Source organism: Lepidochelys kempii, chromosome 11 (genome assembly GCF_965140265.1).
Source record: "Lepidochelys kempii isolate rLepKem1 chromosome 11, rLepKem1.hap2, whole genome shotgun sequence".
Lineage (NCBI taxonomy): Eukaryota > Metazoa > Chordata > Testudines > Cheloniidae > Lepidochelys > Lepidochelys kempii.
Window position 1 is genome coordinate 77,070,515 of NC_133266.1, and position 19,758 is coordinate 77,090,272.

The 19,758-nt window shown below is 54.9% G+C and overlaps 1 non-coding gene across 1 annotated transcript; it reads left to right on the forward strand.

Moving 5' to 3' along the window:
• Positions 1 to 2,036: 2,036 nt before the first annotated feature.
• On the forward strand, positions 2,037 to 2,118 carry TRNAS-CGA (transfer RNA serine (anticodon CGA)). Its single transcript has one exon. It is a non-coding gene; the product is annotated as a tRNA-Ser (tRNA).
• The last annotated feature ends 17,640 nt before the right edge of the window (positions 2,119 to 19,758 follow it).

A 19,758-nucleotide genomic window follows, 5' to 3' on the forward strand; every position in this document is an offset into this window, starting at 1 on the left:
ACCTTTAACCATTTTTGTTACTCTCCTCTGGACCTTCTCCAATTTGTCCACATCCTTCCCGAAATGTGGCGCCCCGACTTAGACACAATACTTTAGCTGAGGCCACATCAGCATGGAGTAGAGCAGAAGAATTACGTCTCGTATCTTGCTTACAACACTCCTGCTAATCCTGCCCAGAATGAGGTTTGCTTTTTTTGCAAGTGTTACACTGTTGACTCATATTTAGCTTGTGGTCCACTCTGACCCCCAGATCCCCTTCCGCAGTACTCCTTCCTAGGCTGTCACGTCCTGCTCTGTATGTGTGCAGCTGACTGTTCTGTCCTAAGGGGAGTACTTTGCATTTGTCCGTATTGAATTTCAGCCTGTGAACTTCAGACCATTTCTCCAGTTTGTGCAGATCATTTTGAATTTTAATCCTATCCTCCAGAGCACTTGCAACCCCTCCCATCTTGGTATCATCTGCAAACTTTATCAGTAAAAAGAAAAGGAGGACTTGTGGCACCTTAGAGACTAACCAATTTATTTCAGCATAAGCTTTCGTGAGCTACAGCTCATTTCATCGGATGCATACTGTGGAAAGTACACAAGATCTTTTTATACACACAAAGCATGAAAAAATGGGTGTTTTCCACTACAAAAGGTTTTCTCTCCCCCCACCCCACTCTCCTGCAGGTAATAGCTTATCTAAAGTGATCACTCTCCTTACAATGTGTATGATAATCAAGGTGGGCCATTTCCAGCACAAATCCAGGGTTAAACAAGAAAGTCTGAGGCGGGGGTGGTGGGGGGGTAGGAAAAAACAAGGGGAAATAGGTTACCTTGCAGAATGACTTAGCCACTCCCAGTCTCTATTCAAGCCTAAGTTAACTGTATCCAATTTGCAAATGAATTCCAGTTCAACAGTCTCTCGCTGGAGTCTGGATTTGAAGTATTTTTGTTGAAATATCACAACTTTCATGTCTGTAATCGCGTGACCAGAGAGATTGAAGTGTTCTCCGACTGGTTTATGAATGTTATAATTCTTGACATCTGATTTGGGTTCATATATTCTTTTACGTAGAGGCTGTCCAGTTTGGCCAATGTACATGGCAGAGGGGCATTGCTGGCACATGATGGCATATATCACATTGGCGGATGTGCAGGTGAACGAGCCTCTGATAGTGTGGCTGATGTGATTAGGCCCTGTGATGGTGTCCCCTGAATAGATATGTGGGCACAGTTGGCAACGGGCTTTGTTGCAAGGATAGGTTCCTGGGTTAGTGGTTCTGTTGTGTGGTGTGTGGTTGTTGGTGAGTATTTGCTTCAGGTTGGGGGGCTGTCTGTAGGCAAGGACTGGCCTGTCTCCCAAGATTTGTGAGAGTGTTGGGTCATCCTTCAGGATAGGTTGTAGATCCTGAATAATGCATTGGAGGGGTTTTAGTTGGGGGCTGAGGGTGACGGCTAGTGGCGTTCTGTTATTTTCTTTGTTAGGCCTGTCCTGTAGTAGGTGACTTTTGGGTGCTCTTCTGGCTCTGTCAATCTGTTTCTTCACTTCCGCAGGTGGGTATTGTAGTTGTAAGAAGGCTTGATAGAGATCTTATAGGTGTTTGTCTCTGTCAGAGGGGTTGGAGCAAATGCGGTTGTATCGCAGAGCTTGGCTGTGGACGATGGATCGTGTGGTGTGGTCAGGGTGAAAGCTGGAGGCATGGAGGTAGGAACAGCGGTCAGTAGGTTTCCGGTATAGGGTGGTGTTTATGTGACCATCGTTTATTAGCACAGTAGTGTCCAGGAAGTGGATCTTAATCGCGTCTCTGCTAAGGCTGCGTCTACACTCCCCCTTGTGTCGGTAGAACGTATGTGGCTCAGGGGTGTGAATAAGCCACCCCCCGAGTGACACAAGTTACACAGACCTAAGCGCCGGTGTGGACAGTGCTATGGTGCTGGGAGAGCTTCTCCTGCCAACATGGCTACGGCTGCTCGTTGAGGGTGGAGTGCTCCTTCCCTTCGGCTTCCAGCCGCTCCAGTAGAGACTGCCACTGGGGGCCACGTCACTCACAGCTGTGAGGGCTGAGCGGTTAAGGCGTTGGACTCGAAATCCAATCGGGTTTCCCTGCGCAGGTTCAAATCCTGCTCACAGCGAGGCCTGTGTTTTAGCCACACTTGCTCACCAGGGCAATACATCTCCACCGGCCCTGGGACGCTCTCCATACACTCCCCACCCCAGGTAAACCCTGTTCTGCTCCTTTCATGGGGATGCCTGGGATGGTGCCTCACGCTGTGTCTCTGCGGTCTCAGGCCTCTGCCCCTCACCCAGCACCCCTCCGGGTCAGCCCGACCCCTGGGTGCTGCTCCTCTCCAGAGCGTGGAAGGAGCTGAGCACGGGCAGCCCGTATCAGAGGCCAGGGGAGCCTGAGCCTCCCCCAAAAGGCCATCCATGTGGGGCGGAAACGCTGGGGATGTGGGGTGGGTCTCCCATCCGGAGGCCCGTGGGCCCATGGTCATCTTTCGAGCGCTGTAAGCGAAGCTCCAGAGGAGTGGGGGCCCCACCTGAACCCCGCTCCCCTCTGCCTCTTAGCCCGATGCCCTGCTCTTGCTCTGCCTCTTCCCATCCCCCCTCCGCCTCCTCCCCCAAAACCTGCACCCCAACCCCCCTCAGCCTTTTCCCCCGCGGCCCCGTCTTCTCGTGCCTCTTCCTGTCCTGCTCCACCTCCTTCCCCAAGGACCCCCCTACCCCCCGCTCACTGAAGACAGAGAAAAGGGACGGGTACCTGGCCCCATGGCCCCCGGTAGCCCCCCTACGGGGAAAGGGGTGGAGAGGAGCAAGCAGGGGGTGAGTGGAGTCCTGGGGGAAGAGGCGGAGAGGAGCGAGGGGCAGGTAGGGGGACCTCGGGGGCCAGAGGAGTGAACAGTGGGGGGGCGGGGCCTCGGGGGAAGAGGATGACCGGGGGCGGGGCCTCTGTGGCAGGGCCATGCTCTAGGCCCCGGTGGCCCCCCAACTTCTCGGGGTCATCTGAAACCCAGGATGAAGGTGACACAGGGCCTGGTTCCTCTTTGGGCTAAGATTCCATAACACCGCTCCCTTCCTGGCAGTGTGAAGGGGCTGGACAGGGGCATAAAGCCCTCCAGACACGGCCGGAGACAGGGAAAGGGCCGTCAATGCGGAAGAGAATCAGGCCCAGAGTTAGACAAGGGGTGCAGAGAATATTCTGGAATCAGGTCATTGCACTTCGCCCTTGCTCGAAATGCTTCCTATGTTTTCTCCATTTCACTCCCTGACTCTCGATCTCTGCCCCTTTCCCCGTTTCGTCCTCAGAATTAGCACGTTCAGCCAGTTAATCGCAGCAATCCCGCCATAAGACAGCAGCCTGAAATCTCAGCTCTCCCCCGCCCCTCGCACGAGACCTGCTGCCAGCTGAAATGGAGAAAGAATGGGGAACGTCTCTGGCAGAGGGTGTGAAACAGACACCCGGAAAAGGTGAGCTTTCACAGGGACTGCTGGGCACGCACGGACTGTGGCTGGGGAGGGCGCTGCCAGACCTCCCTCGGGTGACCAGACAGCAAGTGTGAAAGATCGGGATCGGGGTGGGAGGTAATCGGAGCCTATATAAGAAAAAGACCCAAAAATCGGGACTGTCCCTCTAAAATCAGGACACCTGGCCACCCTAGACCTCCCCCACAGACTGCCACTGAGTGAGTGGGGGGCAGTTGCACAGACCTGCAGGGACCACACAGATTGTGAGGTTTGCTCCCCTCCTGTCTCCAGTGGAGTTGAGGTTTCTCCCTGAGCCTGCTGAGCCCTGTGGCCCTTCCCAGCCACGCCCGTGGGAGCAGAGAACACCGAAAGACCAGGCCGGGGAGGTCATATGGTTTATTGGACCCGGTTCTGTTGGGGAGAGTGTAGCCAGACAGACAGCCCCCCCCTGCTCAGACCAGCATTGCTGGAAACACAGGAGGAAGCCGGAACAGGGCACTTAACATATATTCCAGCACAGCCTTTGAAGCTATGAAAGCACAGGTGTGCTGCTACAATGTGCCTCTGGGAACAGATACGACGATTAAGCTCACAGCAGGCAGAGGCCCTGTGACAGACATGGCTCTTCGCCCCTACTAAATAGCGTGATGCACTCACACCAACATCCTAGGTGGGAAAATATTTACCCTGATAAAAGAAATGTCCAGTAGTCGACACTTATTGTTTCTCTCCCTTGCAAGTGTAAACTACTCTTGCGAAAGCTGGCGTCACCCCGACAGACCAGCCTCAATTTGGCATAAGAAAGGAGAAAGAGAATAAAGGAGTACAGAGGTATAAGTAGGGGACCTACAGCACCCTGATTTTTGAGTGCTTTTCACTATCTATCTGCTGGTCAGATAAGTGACAGCCTCCCAAGGCTTCTGCAGCTGAGAGGGTCCCTACGCCTTGTCCCTTATTCGTCTTTCCGCGGAATTGAGTGACCGATCCTGGCTTCGCACCGCTGGAATCGAGAGACGCAAGGAGGGTAAGAAGCACCCACACCTGATCTCCTATCTTTAGTGTACACATATTTTGAAATAGAGCTCTATACTTTGTTTTCTTTCTTTGGGATTGTGGCTTCAGTTTTGTAACTTGTTTGTGTGTGTAACATCTCTACATTTAAATAAGTAGGCACTAGCAATTTTGTAACCACATGATTAGAATGTAGCTTAATAAATTTTGGTAACCATTTATGCATAAGCCTGACTTGTTTTCTCTGGTTTACTGTAAAGCAGCCAACACAATTAAAGAACCTCAGCCGTTTTGGCTCTAAAGCCTGGCCATTAGGTGAGAGTACTAAGAGCCTAGCGTTGAGTTGTGCCGCCTCCACGGGGCAAACTCTTGGGGCACCTGTCAGTCAATCCTGGCTGCCCGCTGCGAAGGAGCTCTGAGCTCTAGCAGTTAAAGTCACGGGTGTGGAGAGGCTCTTAGTGCTGCCATTGGGGCACCTGTCAGTCAGTATTGACTGCTCGCTGCGAAGGAGCTCTGAGCTCTAGCAGTTAAAGTCACAGGTGGTTAGGACCTTGGGGCATCCGTCAGCCTAGCCCGGGCACCCCGCCGCGAAGGGACAGTGCGTCCTAGCGGTTAAAGTCACGGATGGTATAAACGGGCATAGCTGGCACCTCACCAAACATCCTTGGCCGTCGGCTAACAGAGAGAGACCAGGGCCTGAGGACGAGATCTGCGGAGCTCGAAGGCTTGTCTCTCCCCAGCAGAAGTTGGAGAATGAAAGAGATCCCCTCCCTGCCTTGTCTCTCTAATCTCCTGGGACCGACCTTGCAAACAGAGAACTCTGAGGCAGTTCAGTGCTTCCCACCGAGCCCCAGGAGCCCGTATGTAACACGGACGTTGCACTCATTCAAACAGTGCCTAGCGCAGGTGGGGGACGGGCTTCAAGCTGCTGCCAGCCACAGCCCCTTCTGTGCCCCAAACCGGGGGCGACTGCGCCTACCGGCCAGACCCCTCTGTTCCAGAACGGAGGTGCCCTTTGGTCTCTCAGCCCGGCGCTCTCACACAACCACAGCAGCTCCAGTCACCAGGTCCCCTCTTGGCGCAGTGGGAGGGGGCAGCAGGACAGAGCAGGCAGGCCTCCGAGGGGGAACTGTACTCCGGGAAGCCGTGACTCTGTCAAGGATTTAGGTGCCATACCGGGCAAGCCACTCAACATCCGTTCCTGGTGCGATACTGTGGGGAACAGGGCCAAAGCCATCGGTGATGACGGGGGGATTTTCTTGGTTTTTCAATGGTTTGCATGCCTCAGTTTCCCTGGGTGCTGTTTGTTTAACGAGGTGGGAGAGGTAGTTTGCTGTTACAGAGGACCAGCGGTGATCTCTCCTGTCAGTTGGGCCCTCAGGCAAAGGCCTGGAGAACAGATACCCCAGCGACTGGTGAGCGGGAGGCCCAGCTTGGAAGTCACAGCCAGGTCGGGCCAGTGGAAGGACAATGGGCTGAGGAGAGAAGACCCGGTGACTGCTTCCAGCCAGGGGGAAAGAAAAGAGGGAGGAGAGGAGAGGCTGAGATAGAGGAGATCCAGGCAGCCTGTTCACCTGGGACAGAAGACAAAGGACACAGGCTTGTGGGAAGGTGATATCGGACGCTTAGCTGGAAGGAGGGGGCTTCTGGACTGGGGAGAGAAAACAGCCAGAGCCCACACGGGTGCAGGAGAGACCTAGATGGACTGTGCAGAGGGAGATTAGGCCTGAGGCCCTGAGAGTTTCCTGTGCTGTGTTCAGATGCTCAGTAAACCCCTCTCTTTTACGCTGGCTGAGAGTCACGGCAGTCTCGAGTTCGGGGTTGCTTTCTTCCCTCTGGGAGTAGAGGCCCCAGGGGTCCAGAGTGAGGGGACTCCCTGAGGGGGCCCATGGCAGACAGGCATGCTCAAGGCTCAGAGAAGAGGGGTTCCAGGAGGCGGAAGGGCCTACGGCTTAACCCTCGAGAGAGTGGATCTCCAAGAAGGGCTGTCACACTGAAGGGGGTTCCTCCCAAGGACTGTACGAGGCTGAGAGAGAGCACAAGTCCTGTGAGTCCGTGACGCCATCCATGGATAGATAAAGAGAGGATGGAAAGGGAGGTGATTCAGCAGCGGGGAGACTGACACTGGAATACTGCATCCCGTTCTGGTGTCCACATTTCAAAAATAACGTGAAAAAAACTGGAGAGGGTGCAGAAAAGAGCCATATTTGAGGGATGGAGAAGACTTATAAGGAGGGATTGAAAAACTCAGTCTATTTAGTTTTTAAAAAGATGGAGAGATGAGCTGATGGCAGCCTGCAAGTGCCTTCGCTGAGAGAAAAGACCAAGTATTTAAAGGGCTCTTTAGTCTTGCAAAGAAAGGCAGAACAAGAACCAATGGCTGGAAGCAGAAATCAGAAAAATTCTCCTTAGAACAAGGCAGAGATTTGTAAGAGGGAGGGCTACTCATCACTGGAACAAACTGGCAAGAGAAGTGATGGATTCTCCATCTCTTGATATCTTCCAGTGAAGACTAGATGCCCTTCGGGAAGGTGCTTTAGTGCAAAAGCAGCTCTTGTGACACACGGGAGGGCTGGGAGATGCAGGGAGTCATATTAGATGCTCCAATGGTCCCTTCTGGCCTTAAGTCGACTAATTTATGAAAAACTGGTGGTTTATTGTATAGCCGGCTCCATCCCCCGACTCACCAGTTATTGAGTGCGGAGATCCGGGTGCAACAACTCCAAGCTCCAAGAGGCTGGGCAGGGGCAGGACATCAGCTGGGAGGGGAGGGGTGGGGGGGCAGTGACATCACAAAGGCCTTTTGCAGGACCTCCGCCCATTGGGCAAAGGTGGTGGGGAGGGGGTGACCTCACAGAGAGACCCCGACATCAGCGGGGCAGGGCTGAGGGGCAGGGCCAGGGCAGTCGCTGAGACCCCCCCGGCTTTGCTGCCGCACGTCTCCTTCTCCCGGTCTCCCCTCGAGGACGGGGAGAGAATTTGGATTCACGTCGTAGCATGAGGAGGAGCCTCTGTGGAGTTTTCTCCTTTCCTACCCCTGGTTGTGCCAGAAAACGAACGTCCCTTGGACAAGGTCGGAGGCTGTGAGAGGTTTGGAACCTGTTGGGTCTGATGCACCTGCTGCAGGCAGGATTCTCGGCACAGAAAACACTGGCTTAAGGGGGCAGAATGTGATTTCCTACCGAGTGCTTTGACGCTTGGAATCACTGGGGACCTTGGGGTTTATCCTTTTGGGTTTCCCTTTTCCTCTTTCCTCCCTCCTTTCTCCTCTTCTCTTGCTTCTTTTTTCCCTGTTTCCCTCTCTCTCCCAAGGAGGGGTGTCCGTGGAGGGTGGGCAAGGGGGGGTTGCTCTCATCGCGGGAGGTCCTCACAAAGAGGTGGGTCTGGATCTGAGAGCAATCCGCTCTGATGGTGACCTGGCCGTCCTGTGGGACCTCTGGTGAGACCTCTCAGCCGCCCGCCCCTCAGAGTCTCAGGGCTGGTTGGCCGAGCGGGGGCTATCGACAGCGAGGAGACTCAGGTCCTTTTTGTCTCGTTTCAAATCAGGCAAATAAGTCACAATCAATGCAACGTATGGGATTAATCTTGCTGCTTCAGGGGCGGAAGGAGGCAGGGTCTTGGGGGAAGGGGTGGAGCGGGGGGGGCGGTCTGGGGAGGAGCGGGGGTTGCCCCGAGCCCGCACCCCCCTCGGGACGGCCTTGGCAGCAGTATTGATCCCACCCCGTGGCAGGGCCGGGCTGGAACCAGGTACGGCCGGGGCAGGGCAGGGCAGGGCAGGGGGTGGGGGAAAGCTGGGCGGGCGGGAGCCGGGGAAGGTACCTCTCTCCAAGCCAGACCTCGTAACCTGAGATTCAGAGAGGCAGGGGGGGCTCAGGACACACCCCTCCCATCGGCCTTTCCCGTTGGTTGGCGTCGGTGTGGAGATGCCTCGCACGCTGGGTTTAGTGGGTCCTACCTTCAGGCACCTCCTTCTTCCTGTAAGCGGGGGAATAGTCCCGCTCTTGTGGGGAACTGTCCTGGCTTCTGCACGACCCCGGTGAAGTGGGCTAGCGAAAGGATCTGAGTCCTCGCTCCCACTCCCTTTCCCCAGAGGCCTCCCTACCCTGGAGGACTCCCCTTCCACTCTCCTGTCTGGCAGAGTCCTCATAACCCCGACAAGGCTGGACCCAGGATTCCTGGGGGGCTCGACCCCCAACCCTGCGGCTCGGGTGTCCCCACTCCGGGGTACTCTCTGCGCTGGGCACTTCTCTGACCCACTGACCATTCCATACAATTTAAAGCAAATGCAAGTTATTTAATCAACAATTAATTTAAAAAGAATAAGGGAAAATGGGAAAGGTGAAAGGAAACACATCACCACGCTCTGTGGCAGGGAACATCACAAACAGCATCTCTGGAACGTCAGGGCAGTTCACAGTCTGCTCCTTGTGAGTCCCAGGCCCCTTCTCCGGCCCTGGCCGTGCTGCGGGGATGCTGCTGGTCGGACACTCGCTCTGGTGGTGGCCACACGCTCTCAGGCTCGAAGTGGCAGGACCCTTCTTCCCAGTGTGGCCCCCGCCCTATTGGGGTTACGATCCAAGCCTGGCCTGCAGAGCCCCTTGGCTGAGGCGTCTCCCTGTGTGGGGCCCGCTGCCCAGGGTCCCCCTCGCTCTCCCCAGCTGCTCACCGCACCCAGCTCCGGACTGCTCCAGCCCCAGCCCCACCACTCGGTCTCTGCACGGCTGCTGCTCTGCCCCCGCTCCCTGGGCTGCTTCTCTGGCCCCTCTGGCTCTGGTTGCTCCCACGACAGGTCTGCTCTCTCTGGGCTGCTTTACTGGTCCCTCTGGATCGGCACAGCTCCGCTCCCCAGCTCAGCTCGGGCCCCTGCTTTCTCCTTAGCTCGGCCCCACTCTGTCTGTCTGACCCAGGCAAATCCAGCTCTCACAGAGGACGGGACCCCCCTGGCCTCCTGACTCCCTCATTAGCCTTCTCGCCCTGACATTCAGGCTGACCTGGAGCGTTGGCCTCTCCCCATTGTTCCTGGGGACTATCAGTCTCAGGGTCCTGGTTTCCCATCGACCCTTCCCCTTTTAGTACTGGGAGCGAGCCAACCAAAACACCCCCACTGACTGTTAGTAAGGGGGCAACAGTCCCCTTACATTTAGGCTGTAGCTGAGGGGGGTTGAGGATCGGCAGCATCTCAGTGTCAGATTTAGGGAGCTAAAGTGAAAGTAGCAGCCAAGCCCAGCTCAGTATTTTTGTGGAGCTAGCCCCTGGTGCCTAACCTGTTTGGAACAGCCCCCTAGGCCCCCATCTGTGTGGTCAGGTGCCCGATCCCAGACCTACATTATTTTAAACAGATGCTTTTGAAAAACGTACCAAAAGTCTAACGGGCTCTAAAAATCAGCTGAATACATTCCGGGCCTACAAGCGCTAAAATACTTTCATCAAAACAGTGTCTTGTGCTTTGAACGGTATCACGACATGGCAGGGGCTGACAGTCAGTGCTAAATGTGTGAAGACCCATTTTTCATGATTCTTGCTAAAGCCAGTCAGCAAATGTCGTCTAGGAGTAAGTGCTGTAATTATGGGGAAGAAAAATCTGCATTTTTCACACGTAACAGAATGGAATAACTGCATTCAAAAATAAAACGATGGAAAACTTGAAAGGCCACAAGCCCTCTCAGTCCTACTGCTTGTTCAGCCAATCGCTCAGACAAACAGGGGTTTGTTGACATTTGCAGGAGCTAATGTTGCCCACTTCTCGTTGACAGTGTCACCTAAAAGGGAGACCAGGCATTGACAGGGCACTGTTGTAGCTGGCATCGCAGGATACTGACAGGCCAGATGTGCTGAAGAATCATACGTCCCTTCGCGTTTCAGGCACCGTTCCAGAGCTCATGCGTCCATGTTGAGGACAGATTGAGATGTCACCAGCGGAAGGTTCATTTCCTTGTTCGGTGGTTGGGATCTTGTCGTTTCCACATTGGCGTGTTGCTCTTTTCAGACTTCAGAAAGTATGCGCCACGCCTCATCCCGCTCAAATTTTGGAGTCCAATTTCAGACTCTTAACTCTTGGGTCAAGTCCTGTGGCTGTCTTTAGAAATCTCACATTGGTCCTTCTTCGCCTTTTGTCAGATCTGCAGTGAAAGTGTTCTTAAAACGAACACCACGTGTTGGGTCATCATCCGAGATGGCTAGGAGATGAAATCTGTGGCAGAGTGCAGGTAAAAGAGAGCAGGAGAAGACAATTCTCCCCCAAGGAGCTGAGTCACCGATTTAATTCACACATTACTTTTTTTTAACGAGTATCGTCAGCATGGAAGCATGTCCTCTGGACTGGTGGCAAAAGCATGCAGGGGCATATGAATGTTTAGCATGCCTGGCACATAACTACCATGCAATGCTGGCTACAAAAGTGCCATGCGAACGCCTCTTCTCAACGTCCGGTGGCCTTGTAGGCGCTAAACGTTGACACTGTTTTCCTTTTGGGTGCAGTTCTGAACAAAACAAAACATCTACATTTGTAAGTTGCACTTTCACGGCCAAGAGCTTGCACTGCTGCACTTTTATGAGGGGAACTGAAAAATGCTCTTTCTTTTCTTACTTTGACAGTGTAAATATTTGTAAACCATCATCCTAGAACGTGAGCCCTGTATTCTGTGTTGTCATGGACATCAGTATATTTGAAAAAAGGAGAAAAACACCCCAAAATCTTGAATACATTTCAGTTGGTATTCAATGTTTAACAGGGTGATCAATCATACTTAAAAAAATCACAATTAAAAAATTAATCATGATTAATTGCAGTTTTAATTTTTTTAATTGCGATTAATTTTTTTGAGTTAATTGCATGAGTTAATTGCGGTTCTCCCTGCCCCAGCCCAGAGCCTGCACCCCCACCCTCTTCCCACACCCCCTCTCCTGCACCCAAACTCCCTCCTACACCCCCACCCCTTCCCCCAGCCCAGAGCCTACAACCAAACTCCGTTCCACAGCCTGCAGCCCCTCCCTCCGCAGCCCCTCCCATCCCCAAACTCCCTTCCAGAGCCTGCACCCCTCCACCCATCCTGCACCCCCACCCTGTGCCCCAGCCCGGAGCCTGCACCCAGCACCCAAACTCCATCCCAGAGCCTGCATCCCAGACTCCATCCTAGAGTGGTGAATAGGACAGATTACTAACTCATCACGGTGGGTTTCAGCCCCCTAGGATCACCTGTCAGGATTTTTCCTTCCTTTAAAGAGGGCAGAACCCAAACCCCATTCAGAAGATGCGGGGAATCTTACAGTAAAGTCTTCCCACATAGTCCCCTCTGTAATCCCATCTGTCAGAGCTTGCCTTAGCACATGAAAATAAGGCCACAGAGTGGTAACCACACAAACAAGACTTTATTTACGATGGGGGAAAGGACTAGGACAGGCTAGAGAAGGGGTGGAGTAACAAAACTTTAACTCTGGAAATGCTCCACTCTCACAAACAATTACACCCAGGAGGAAATGTTGATGTGCTTTCTACCTTCTCTTGCAGGGAGAGCGATGGACAGCTTCTGCTCTCTTGACATTGGACGTCAGGGACAGACTTCGATGATGGACACAGGACCGGGTGAGTAGACCTAACTAAAAACCCTCCCTATCCCTCTTTGCGTCGTCTCTGCCTGGATGTTAGACCCTATCTACGCGGATTCAATCCATGCGTGGGAGTGTGCTTCCCAACCCAAATGAATCTAGCCAATGGCAAAAGGTCACCAGATTCTTTTGCCAAGTCCAAGATGGCCACCTAATAGATAACACAAAATGTACATGCCTTTCTTCCCTTCTTTTACGAAAATTTGGCAGGGGCAAACACCATTTTACACACCAAGAGAATGCATTTGACCAATCAGGGGACGTTGCGGGGCAGGGTGACCCATCCAGAAGGGGCTTGTGTCTCCCCTCTGAGAACTCCTCCCTCTGTCCTCTATAACTGAAGTGGACGTCAGCTCTGTAGGACCACCCCGAGAGGGGATTTGACCAAATAGGGGAAGTGCCATAGTGGAGTGAGCTGCCCGCAACAGGATCCTGTGGTCCCTAAAAAGTCCTCACACCGCCCTTTACCAATTGGCGAGGGTTTCTCTCCCACCTTAGGCCATCTCAGAAGGTAAACGTGTACCAATCCAGAACAGGTTTAGCCCGAAGGCCTAGGCCACGATTTCTGCAAAAGACATCCTTGGAACGAGACGGGCTCTTCCACGCAGTGTTGTGTTGCGACTTCCAGGAGGATGCTGCCAGCCACGCAAACATGGAGCTCCAGAGATCGGCGGCTTCTGGCCTAGACCTTCGGGCACTGCCTATTCTGATCGGTACGTTACCCTTCTGGGATGGCCTATGGGGTGTGTGAAACCCTGACCGATTAGTAGAGGACAGTGGGGGGATTTCATGGAGCGGTGATGGGCCCCTCTTGCAGGCAGGTCACCCCACCACAGCACTTACCCAATTTGGTGAAATCCCCTCTCTGGCTGGTCCTAAGGGGCTGAGGCTCACCCCAACTGGGAGGAGTTCTCGGAGGGGTCACGTGACCCACTTCCGGATGGGTCACTCTGCCCCAGAACTTTCCCCCATTGGTCAAATCCATTCCTGAGGCAGATGGATGGAGATAAAACACCCCCATATTGGTAGAGGAGTGGCAGGAGCTCTTAGAGAGGTCACATGCTACTCCTTGCTTCTACTCATATTTGCATCCTGATCCCGAAAGTCTTATATCATGGTGTGGGTCTTATGGTGACAGATGGGCGATGCCTTAGGAGTGAAGGGGCGAGGTCCCATGGGTGAAACTAAATAACTGTCCTTAGCCTCAGGGTGGTTTGGCCTTATGGCCAGAGCCAAAATGGCAGCCCTCCCACTCAGGGCTGTGTGGCCCAACGCCCAGAGTCCGTGCGGCCGCCCGCTCCGTCGGGGCTGTGTGGCCCAATGACCAGAGTCCGTGCGGCCGCCCGCTCCGTCGGGGCTGTGTGGCCCAACGACCAGAGTCCGTGCGGCCGCCCGCTCCGTCGGGGCTGTGTGGCCCAACGACCAGAGTCCGTGCGGCTGCCCGCTCCGTCGGGGCTGTGTGGCCCAACGACCAGAGTCCGTGCGGCCGCCCTCTCCATCTGGGGCTGTGTGGTCCAATGGCCAGAGTCCGTGCGGTCGCCCTCTCCGACCGGGGCTGTGTGGCCCAACGGCCAGAGTCCGTGCGGCCATACTCTCTGTCGGGGCTGTGTGGCCCAACAACCAGAGTCCGTGCGGCCATACTCTCCGTCGGGGCTGTGTGGCCCACCGACCAGAGTCCGTGCAGCTGCCCTCTCCGTCGGGGCTGTGTGGCCCAACGACCAGTGTTCGTGCGGCCGCCCTCTCCGTCGGGGCTGTGTGGCCCAACGACCAGAGTCCGTGCGGCTGCCCTCTCCGTCGGGGCTGTGTGGCCCAACGACCAGAGTCCGTGCGGCTGCCCTCTCCGTCGGGGCTGTGTGGCCCAACGGCCAGAGTCCGTGCGGCCATACTCTCCGTCGGGGCTGTGTGGCCCAACGACCAGAGTCCGTGCGGCCATACTCTCCGTCGGGGCTGTGTGGCCCAACGACCAGAGTCCGTGCGGCCATACTCTCCGTCGGGGCTGTGTGGCCCAACGACCAGAGTCCGTGCGGCCGCCCGCTCCGTCGGGGCTGTGTGGCCCAACGACCAGAGTTCGTGCGGCCGCCCTCTCCGTCGGGGCTGTGTGGCCCAACGACCAGAGTCCGTGCGGCCATACTCTCCGTCGGGGCTGTGTGGCCCAACGACCAGAGTCAACGGCTGTGCAGTCTAGTGGCGCAATGGGAACGTGGGCAGCCACCCGAGGATGAATGGCAGCCAGGGCAGGGGGACCCAGACTCTCCTTACTCCCCCTTGCCCTAGCCCAGGGCCTTGTCCGTGGCCAATGTGTTTGCCGTTGAGTCAGTGGGGATCCAACCAGAACATGCTGACGTCACTCAGCATGACAATGGCTCGTTCACCCAGGTTACTTCAGAGGAGAAGTCTCTAGGCCACGGGCTGGGGGTCTCTGGGCTCCCGGCGTGGGAAACTCCCAGACACTCCGATCTCCCTTGCACGTCTGCAGGCACCCGGGGGTGCGGCTGGGTCTCGGCGCCTCGGGGCTTCAGCTGCTTCTGGACTGGAGCCTCCAAGGTGCATCCTCCATTTTCGGCGCTCTGCCTAGCGTGAGCTGAGCTGCTCCCTTTCACACTGGTGCTCCAGTTGTAGCGTGTCCGGCAGGGCTGGGGAGGGGCTTGGCTTCCTCCGCCTAGACTGTGGGGTTACGTGGGGCTGGTACACCCCGGCACACGCTGCTCGGCCTCTTCTGTCTCCTCCTTCCCGTGCAACAGCTGCTTTGCTATCTCACAAGAGATGGGATCAGTGGTGGGCTCAGTTGGCTCCTGTTGGCCTCTAGATGTCTGGAAGAGGGAGAAAGGGCAGGAGCACAAATTAGAAAAACAAAACCTTCAAGCAGGGTGGTTTTCCACAGCACAAAACCACCCCACTTTGCTAATGTTCATTTGCAGCTTCCCGGAGAGCTGGCATTTCTTAAAGAGAGCACCCAACCCCCGGCAACCTCTGCTACCCTGGGGGCTGGCAATGGTGAAAGGGAGTCTGGGAGAATTTCTCCTCTCTCCGCCTGGCACTGATGAGTGAGGGAACCACATGCGAGAAGCTGTGTGAATGTCGGGCTCTGTGCGGTGGGGTGAGATGTCCTACATGGTGCCCAAAGGTGGGGTTGTCCTGACTCTGCAGTGACTTCATTCCAGGGAGAGAGATGTCAGAGATCAGCTCCAGGGTGCTGCCCTGTAACAGAGGGTGGCAATGGGGCAGAAGTGGGGCAATGGTGCACTCAGGAAAGGAGCAGGGCTAAGGGGGGCCCGAGCTGCAGCCCCTAAAGCCCCTGTGTGCTGCGTTCCAGCCGGGCCAGCTCTGCCTGGCTGGGGTGGGGGCGAGGCAGCTCCGCGCGCTGCTCTTCCTGTCCCCCCGCAGCCATGTCGCCGCGATGAGCTCTGCACCGGGAACCTCTGTCCTGGGGGCTGCTCTTGCCTGTCGGCTCTGCCCTCCCCCCGCGCGTCCCCCCGCAGCTCCCATGGGCCGGGAATTGTTAATCCGGCCCTGGCCCTATTCCCCAGCCTGTTCCAATCCTGCTCTTGACTCCTGACTCCAGCTCCAACCTTTGGCTCCCCTCGGCTCGACCTCCACCACTCTGAGCACGCGGCCCCAGAGCCCTTGCTCCAACCACTGGGCCCAACCAGCCGTGCTTTGGCTTCTGAACCCAGCGACATGGAGGAGTCGTTCACCGCACTGCTTTTCATGTGTATGGCCCTGCCCTGATCAGCGCTGGTTTTCATCTGCCATGGTGCTGCCCAGTGACATGGCTTGATTACATCCCTTTGAACTTCTTCAATGTCTTCTCTAGGCTGATTAATCTGCATAATCTTTTGTCATCTGCCAATATCCACCTCGTTGTTCAGCCCCGGTTCCAAACATAAGAACATGAGAAAGGCCAGACTGGGTCAGAGCAAAGGTCCATCTAGCCCAGTATCCTGTCTTCCGACAGTGGCCACTGCCAGGTGCCCCAGAGGGAGTGAACAGACAGGAATCATCCAGTGCTCTATGCCCTGTCACCCATTCCTAGCTGCTGGTAAACAGAGGCTAGGGACACCAAAAAGTTGATAAGCGCCTGGTGTACGTACCATAGCAGGACAAAGAGCTCTTCTGTGTCGGTCCCGGTTCCCTAGTCAAATGCAGAACCCGACACGAGATTTACAAGCTTCTGCAACCATTTATAATGTCTGTTGAGGATGTACCAAGTGGTCCTGTCAGATTTCAAAGGCACTTCCTGAAAAGCTGAAACCAAGAGGAAACGGGTTGAAAAGCCTCTGGTGCTGATGTGCCTGGTGCCTAGGAAATCTCCACTCCCGATGGCCATCGCCCCCTGCTATTAGCTCCCCAAGACTCTAAGGGCACAAGAACAACAACTCCGCTCCTCCCAAAATAGCCCTGCACAGAGAGGAGACCCCATTCTTGTCACTTCCCCCTCCGCTGGCCTTCACCCGTACACACACCCCTACACACAGATGGTTGGGGGCACTTGTTCTTTCGATGGAACAGGAAATTGACAGCCGCAGCGACATTAAACCATCCAACATTTAGGCCGAGATCCACAAAGGGATTTAGGCTCCTAATGTCTACTGAAATCTTTTGTGGCCCTGTGCCTTCATTCCTCAAGAGGTCACAGGGAGAAGTGTTTCCCATGCGCCCTCATGGGATTTCCTATGAGCTGATGACCAATCTCGGAGGGAATCTCCCTGGCCTGCAATCACTCCAGTACAGGGAGGGCAGGTGATGAGGATAATTGTCATCATCATCATCCTTAATAACAACGGCTCTTTTCAATACTGTCAGGCCTTCCATTACAGACTTTCAGACCTTTATGAAGACACTTTCCCCACACAGCTTTAAGGTTACGTCTATACTAGGAGCTAGAGATGGAATTCCCCTGCTCCCATACACATATTGTGGTAGCTCGATGACGCTCGCATGACCATCCTTCTTCCTTAAACGCTGTCCTTAGACAGAGAGGGACCTGTGTCCACATTCAAACCTGTGTTCGGGCCCTGTCTGCACCCCTGTATTTCCCACAGAGGCACAAACACACAGAGGTATTTCCTTACCTTCATACAGGCGGGAGATGCCATCTTCATTCACTGTTTCAGACAACAAATCACAGTAATGGTGGATAGTATTTCCTAGACATACAATGAATACAATGGATCTCATTACTTTTCAAATCCATCGCTGAAAACTGCTGAAGATGCAGCCATTTCCCCAAGACAGCCCTTCGGAAAATTAAATACATTCCTTACATCTCTTCACAAAGCACATTAGATAAAGCATCAGATGCCCAGCAGGTACTGAGAAGCTGATTTCTAAAGGAGACTGAATTCACATCAAACCAGCATGATGTGAATTCAATCTCCCCTAGGCGCAGCCAAAGAGCTGCTGTGGGCAGGGGAAGTTGGTGCAGTCGATACAGCTAAGTTGCTCCCTTCATCTTGGAATACATGTTAATTCTCTCTCTCTGTCTCTCTCACACACACACACACACCCCGTTTTAGGATTCTGTTGCTGTCGGAGGGAACAGAGCAGCCATCTAGAAAAGGGCTTTGAAGGAAACATTTAAAAAAGCTGAAGTGAATTTGCTCTGCTTACCAATGAACAAGGCTGCAGAGTGTCGTATTGTTGTCTGTGAGCTTTCCAGGTAGTCTAGGGCCTGGAACAGGAATTTGGGGATGTGGCTCTTGTTGTTCTGCATCTGGAAAGAAAGAAGGAAGAAATGCACAATATACAAATGACATGTTCTCCCCACAGCGAATAGTCCAGGAAAGGCAAAGCATATAGCCAGGCCATGGCAACCGCCAATACGAACCCATACACCAGAGCAGCACCTCTCTGAAGTCACTGTTGTGTTCTCCAGAACCTCCGCTTTCATTTGAAAAGACAAAAGTTTGGAGGTCTGACAGTTGTGGAGGAAAATGTCAACAATGTGAACGGATTGTAACTCCTGCAGAAATGAACCAGCAGAGAGCCTGGAATAGCGTCTTGCAACCCGACCGAAGCGGATGGGTCCTCAGGCTGTGGGGTTAGAAAGGTCTCTCTCAAGTCCCCATTCACCCCTCTCAAGGCACAAGGAATTCACCTACCAGGCACTTCCCGACACTCTTCAAGAGCTGTGAGGAGCCATCCCAGGCCATGCTGCGGAACAGCGTCTTCAAATGAGCCCAGCCGAGAAACACTGCGCAGCGGAAGAGCGTCAGTTTACATCGCTGCAAGAGAAGGGGAGACCAAGAGGGTTCTCACTGAGAGAGGGATAGTGTGGGGGACACTGGACCTTCTCCACCCCTTGTGCTGTGTGCTGTGAGGATGGATGAGGCACGAGGCTCCAGCAGGGAGTGAAGCCGGGAGAAGACTCTGCTTGGGCAAGGGGCTCTGGTGATGACTGGAGTGGAGGCCCCAGGGGATTCTGGCTCTTTGCTCTGAAGGAAATAATGTCCGTGGCACTTACCAGTGTCACACTCTCCTCCTGGTCTGCAAGATGCAGCAGCAGCGGGAGCAAGCAGTGGATGATTTCCTGCTGCACGAGGGCTTTGTCCGGGTCCTGCACCCTGCTCACCACGTTGCCAAGCAGTGAAATGGCAGCTGAGCGCACACTGCCCCTCTCCTGGCAATGACACACGGGGGGTGGGGACGCCCGGTTAAAGCCAGGCAGTATCAGAGCAGAACGCAACAGAGTCATAATCCACCCGCTGCTCCGGTTCCCCCATGTGAACTGACTTGGGTGGGGGGAGCAGGGCGGACACCAGGCCAGCGCCATAGACATCTTCTGCAGGGCCTGAGACCCTGGGCAGGACAGCGCAGCCCCAGGGTGTCCCAGAGGCAGTTTCTGTCTGGAGAGCCCAGAATCCCAGAACCTGAGAAGATTTGGGGAGAGGGAGGGAAGTCTGCTGGAGACTGGTCTGGGGAAGGGGAGAAGCCGCTGCTGGAGCCTTGCAGGGATTCGCTGCTACAAAACACAGCATTTCTTTTGCTCTTCGGTGCCCCCGAGAGCCGGGCCATTCCCGACCCACCTCTTTCCTGCTGAGAATCTCCACCTCTTTGGGGACCTGTGTTCTCCAGACAGCTGGTCATCTGCCCAGGGCCAGGCCCCCTCTCCCCCAGGCCAGGCTGCAGCAGGGGCTGAGCGGAGCATGGCGCTGAGACTGAGCTTTGGCGAGGAGAGCTCTGACAGGGAGGTGGCTCAGCAGGATATTCCCCACCCATGGCGGGGGAGCTCCTTGGAGGCTCCATGGCAGGCCTGAGGGGCGGGAGCCAAGGAGATGGGGAGAGAGAGACAAGGGCATCAGAGACAGGTGGAGGGCGGGAACGGGCTTCTCCTGGGGTTCCAAGCCTTACGTCATCAATGAAGGGGCGAAGGCTGACTGCAATGTCCTGGGAGATGGAGCCAAGCCCCTCCCTCTTGAGGAGGTAGATGATGTCTTGAGCTTTGTGCATGGCCTCCTTGACACACCCTCCATCCCGGTCACAAAACCTGGCAATGGTTCCTGGCAGCTGGGCCTGTAACCATCTCACCTGCAGGAATGAAGAAGGCAACTCATTACTTTCCGGGGTGACAGCCTGGAGCACATGCTGGACCACTCCCGCCTAGGAGAAACCACGGATGGCAGAGCCCCCCAACGGGGCAGAAAGTCGTTCTCCTGTCACTCTGTGCCAGCTGCTCACTGTAACCTTTGTCG